Genomic DNA, 6,000 nt, shown 5'->3' on the forward strand with positions numbered 1-6,000 from the left:
GGTTAAGAGTGCAGCCTGCTCTTCCAAAGGTTCTAAGTTCAATTCCCAGAAACTACATGGTGCCTCACCATATAGTGTGATCTATAATGTGATCTGATGCCCTCTTCTGGCCTGCAGATGTACATGCAGGCAGAGCATTGTATACATAATAATAAATAAATCTTTTTAGGCCGAGCGGCGGTGGTGCACGCCTTTAATCCCAGCACTTGGGAGGCAGAGACAGGTGGATCTCCGTGAGTTTGAGGCCAGCCTGGTCTACAAAGTGAGTTCCAGGACAGCCATAGCCGTTATACAGAGAAACCCTGTCTCGAAAGACATCATCATCATCATCATAAATCTTTTAAAAAACAATTAAAATGAAGCCAGGCCATGATGGTGCATGCCTTAATCCCTGCACTCAGGAAGCAGAGGCAGGAAGATCTCTATGAATTCCACCTCAGCCTGGTCTACAGAGCTAGTTCCAGGAGAGCCAAGGCTACACAAAGAAACCCTGTCCCAGGAAGAGAGAAAAATAAATAATAGAAGTGGTTCTCTTCCACTCTCCTAAACAGCACCTAGCTGCTCTCAAAAGAAGAGCGAGGCATGCAGCTTGGGGTGGACTTTATACCTGACAAAAACTGGTTTCCTACGTTGTTATTGTTCAAACTGTTTAACACTTGTGCTGGATCTCCTGGAACCAGAGCTATTAGATAGTTGTAAGTCATGTACGTGCTGGCACCGCAACTAGCGTCCTATGGAAGAGTAGCAAGTTCTTTTAACCCCCGGGTCAACTCTCCATCCCATGGCTAAAACTTTTAAATAAAATGAGCTAGTTAAGTTCGGACATAAGACCTAATCTCTTTCCCCACCTGAAGATGAAAGTGAGAGTCCTTGCCCAGAGCATTTAGGCAAGGGCAAGATCACCAATGCTTCTGCCATCTGTATCCAGTAGAGCACTTTTCCTTTTCAACGCCAAGTGTTGCAGTTTGGAAAGGGAGACCCTGCTGTTTTTCTCTAACTTCCTTCCTAGTCCTGTCACTGATCAGGGACTCCCTCTTAGGCCACTGGCCTCCATTTCAGTGGATACTGTATAATTTGCTCCTTTAGAGATGATCCAAGTCAAGCTAACCTGGTCGTAAACTTATTATTTGAATAATTACTCAGGTAGTAGATTATCTGAAAGTTTGGCTTTTAGCACAGCTCAGTACTACCCGAGAATTGTCTCTGCGCCCTGCCTAAACCAATATTTACAAAACCAACCAGTATTGTAATCCAAAAGTACAACTGAGCCCTGCCCTGGATTTTATTGACCTTCGAATGAGGGGCAGAGGTCTGTAGCTATGTCTCGACCTGAGAAGTGAAACAACTTAGCCCATTTCCCCACTGGCACACTCAGTCCCGGTTACGTTCATTCATGAAGAGCATGAATTAGGGCCTTTCACTAGGCTCGGTTGAGAGAATTTTTAAAAAGCTCCCGAATAGCCCAGCGAAAACTTAACATAAACAGAAACCCTCCTTAAAAGACACGTGCGGGAAGCCGCTTTACGCATGCGCAGAGCTTTCACTCACCACCATGCCATACCCGTGACCCTTGAAACTACAAATCCCGAGATGCCGTGCGTCTAGGACTCAATTGATTGGTGGTGATGGGTTAGTACCTCAGAGTTCTTCCGAATTGGATATTAAACAGGAGACGAAGGGTTGGCAGGGTACATGGAGAGTGAACAGTAGCTTTTTGTTTAAGGTTAGTGGGTTTTTTTTTTTTTTCATATTTGTATAGGGAGGGAGAGTTGTTTTTTTTTTTTTAAATCAAGCACGGACACTGACTCCAGGTAGAGGCCATGTATAAAATGCAGGTCACTTAATACTTCTTAAAAATGTGTTTGTACCCAGCACTCAGGAGGCAGTTGGATCGCTGTGAATTCAAGGCCAGTCTGGTCTACAAAGCGAGTCCAGGACAGCCAAGGCTAACACAGAGACCCTGTCTTAAAAACAAAACAAAAAACAAAAAACAAAAAACAAAAAAACAAAAACAAAAAAAAAAGCAATGTGTTTGTAGCCCAGCAGATCTCATTGAGTTCAAGGCCAGCCTGTTCTACAGAGTCCAGGGCAACCAGGGCAGTTATTCAAAGAAACTCTGTCTTGGAAAACTAAAAAGAAAAGGCTGGGCATGGTGGCGCACGCCTTTAATCCCAGCACTTGGGAGGCAGAGGCTGGTGGATCGCTGTGAGTTCGAGGCCAGCCTGGTCTACAAAGTGAGTCCAGGACAGCCAAGGTTACACAGAGACACCCCCCCCCCAAAAAAGGGGGGGAGGGTTGTATTCAGATGGTATGTGTGGAACTTGCAAAGCTGTGGGTCCTAGGGACTATCCAGGTATGCATGCTCCTTGAGCCACCCACCGTACCATCTCACTGACCCACTTTTTAAACCTGTTTTTCTGAGGTAGGGTCCACCTCTGTAACCCAAGCTGGCCTCCAAGCTGTAGCCCTACCTTAGCCTCCTGAGGGCATACATGCTAGCCTGACCACTACATGAGCCTTAATTAGCCTCCCTTTCCCCACAAGAGATTTTGAATCAGGACAAGTTTCCTGACCGGTTTTTGTTAGTTTGAGATGGTGTCTTTCTGTCCTGCCCAGACTAGTCTCTTTTTTTGTTGTTTTGTTTTGTTTTTTCCGAGACAGGATTTCTCAGGCAGAGGCTGGTGGATCGCTGTGAGTTCTAGGCCAGCCTGGTCTACAAATCCAGGACAGCCAGGGATGATACACAGAGAAACCCTGTCTCAGAGACAAATAAAGATAAACAATGTGTGGCTCACGGTCTCTAGAATGGTTGCATTCATGAGGCCTTGGGTTCCACCTCAGCCGTTCAAAAGGAGTGTCCAGGAAAGGATGGAAAGATGGCTGCTCAACAGACTAAGGAACTTCACAGCAAGCCAGAAACCTGAGCTCCATCCCGCATGGTGGAAAGAAAGTGACTTAAGGCAAGTCCTCTGACAGCGACATGTATGTGAGCACACACAAGTGTGCTGCCTTTTAAAAAATGTTACGAGCACTAGAAAGATACCTCATGCAGAGGACCTATCAATGAGCCCTCTAATCAGGCAACAAGGACCCACCTGTAACAGTTGCACTGGACCCAAACCCAGGTCCTCTACAAGAGCAGCAAGTGCTCGCTGCCAGCAAGCCATCTCACTAGCTAAGGTCTAATTTTTAAACAGGACATTCAAGATGTAGGTCAAAGTTAGTGTGCTTGCCAGCAGGCACCAAAAAGTAGGTTCCATCTCCAGACCTGTAACACAGCCTGTAAGCCTAAGCTAACTTCTCTCAGGAAACCAATGAAAGCAGTTTAATCACTGGGCCACAGTCAACTATACAAATAGTATCTTTTTTTTTTAAGGTTATAATTAATTTCAAAAAAATGTTCTTTATTGGCATAAAAATGAAAGAATTGTAAATTAATTGGCACCATATATCCCAAACATGAGGGTTTAAAAAGAAAACTATTTTATCCCTCTTTGCTGGTTTTCCCTTCTGCCCACTTTCCTGGGTGTTGGGGGAGCTCGCTGACAAGTCACAAATCCATCGACCTGATGGGATAGCACCAAGGCCCACACAAAAAGTATGATAACCTCTGTCACACACATCACAGAACATCATTTCTTCTTCATGTCCGCATATAATGCATGTCTTACACTCCATACACTGCCATGGGTAGCTCTCTGCAGTGCTGAGGATCATAGGGAGCATCTCAAGTGTCAGGCAAATGTTCTGCATCACTGAGATACAGCCCAGCCCTGGCTCTTTACCACCTCAATGCAGACATGCTTCCCTATCTTTAAAAACAGACAAAAGAAAGCCCAACATGTTTGTATACTGTTTTAATCCCAGCTTTTGGAAGGCAGAGGCTGGTGGATCAAGGCCAGCCCTATCTACATGATGAGTTCGTGGACAACCAAGGCTGTATGTAGAGAAAACCTGTCTCAAAAGAACAAAAGACCTAAGCCTCAGAAAGGCGAAGTGATGGTTTAAGAAATAGCTCAGTGGTTCAGAGCACTTAGTGCTCTTCCCTAAGACCAGAGTTCAGTTCCCAGCACCCTGTCAGGTGCCTGACAACTGGCTCTAACGCCAGCTCCAGGAGTCAACACACACAGCATCTGCGCAGATGGCAGATATGGACACACAAATGAAAATGTTTTCAAAAGGCTAAGTGATTTATACAGTACCATAGAGCTAACAGGCACAAAAAATAGGTGGGAGGCTACGAACTCACCCAAACTTGTACTTGAATTTCCTTTCCCTAGGTCACACCTGGGCAGGCTCTGTGAAGGGAGGGCCTGGATCTCAGCTTGCCCTGCTTATCAACACACTCCTAAACAGAGGCCAAGCTGCTGTCGTGGTGACCTACTTGTGTATCTATGCGTGCTTAAGACCCAACTGTTGCTGGCTTACTAGGAAGCAGCAACAGTTGATCCACTGGTTTCTTGTGTTTCTCCCCTATCCTCTACCCATCCAACCCCTCCTTTGAGGACCTCTGAATCCCAGAAGAAAATAAACCAGGAGAGCAGTACTGTGCGTCAGGAAGTGCTAAGGGTCTTTATACCCACTGCTCCTTCTGCCTGGAGCACACTCAAGGACTTCCTTCACAACTGCCCTGACCTTTGGGATCTAGAGCAAATGTTATCTTCTCAAGCTGTCAACACTGACCAACTTTACTTTTTGTTTGTGGTATGGTGGAGAGGGACTACATGAAGCAAGAGTTGCCCCGAACTCCTGATCCACCTGCCTCCACCTCCCAAGCCCAACCCCCACGTAGTGTTACCCGAGTGACCACAGGGCCCTCAGACTGCGTCGACAAAAGCTAGGGGCACCACCTCAACATCCCATACCCATGGCTATCTGTCCTTCCGCAGGTCCCATTAGAGCTTGCTACTGTCCAATTTGTTTTTATAGTGACTGGGAACTCTTCCTCGCTTCTCTCCAGTTTGATCAAATGTCACCTAAGGAGGCTGGAAGGCTAGCTCAGCAGTTAAAGGATTTCCTGTTCTCCCAGAGGAGCCCAGTGGAGTTCCTAGCAACCACACCGTAGCTCACAGCCAGCTACGACTCTAGTTCCAGGGCTGTGATGCTCTCTTCTGCCCTCCACGGGGACCGCGCGGTACACAGGCATACGTGAGAGCAAAAAGCATAAATACAAGCTGAGCGTGGTGGCACACTCCCGTAATCCCAGCACTCAGGGAGGTATGGGCACACGGATCTCTGTGAGTTCGAGGCCGGCCTGGTCTACACAGGACAGCCAAGGCTACACAGAGAAACCCTGTCTCGAAAAACAAAAACAAAACAAACAAACAAAAAGTACAAGTTGGAGAGATAGCTCAGCCATTTAAAGGCTAGACTCACAAACAAAAATATAAATAAGTGGCCTACAACAGACGTCCGCTCCCCCAACAAGCCTCTAGCCCGTCCTTGTTAGTAGTAACCACATCCTTTTTTTTTTTTTTTCTTTCCACCTTCTCCTATAAGGACAGGGAGAATGTTCTGGTCCCCAGAACCCAGAACAGCCTTGGCATATAGTGAGTGGCTGGTCAGTATCTTGGGAATAAATAAGATCCAAAACGTAGGATAAGTGTACTGCAAACAGTGGAGTGCTGGGAATCAACACAGCCTTATGTATACTACGCACGCACACTTACACTTAGATAACCCAAGTCACGGGTAGCCTGAGACTGTGGGGAGACATGAAAGGCTGTACATATCCACACATCGCTGCTGAGGCAAGAGACAACCCTGTGCATATAAGACCCTGTCTCAAAACAAAAACACCAACGAGACTGGGCTTAAGAGCCACAATTACTAAAGAGGGAAGAAAGATGTCTTGAGAGTCCGAGGCAGGCAGCCCGTGCTCCTGCCAACAGCCCCTTCTCCTCACCCCCACAGCGGGCCCAGCCCAGCGCAAGCAGGTGTGGACCCACCAGGAGGAGAGGCTCAGCTTGGAGAGCGCAAAGAAGATACCCAGCACACAAC

This window comes from Acomys minous (assembly GCF_964271855.1).
Source record: "Acomys minous genome assembly, chromosome: 14".
Lineage (NCBI taxonomy): Eukaryota > Metazoa > Chordata > Mammalia > Rodentia > Muridae > Acomys > Acomys minous.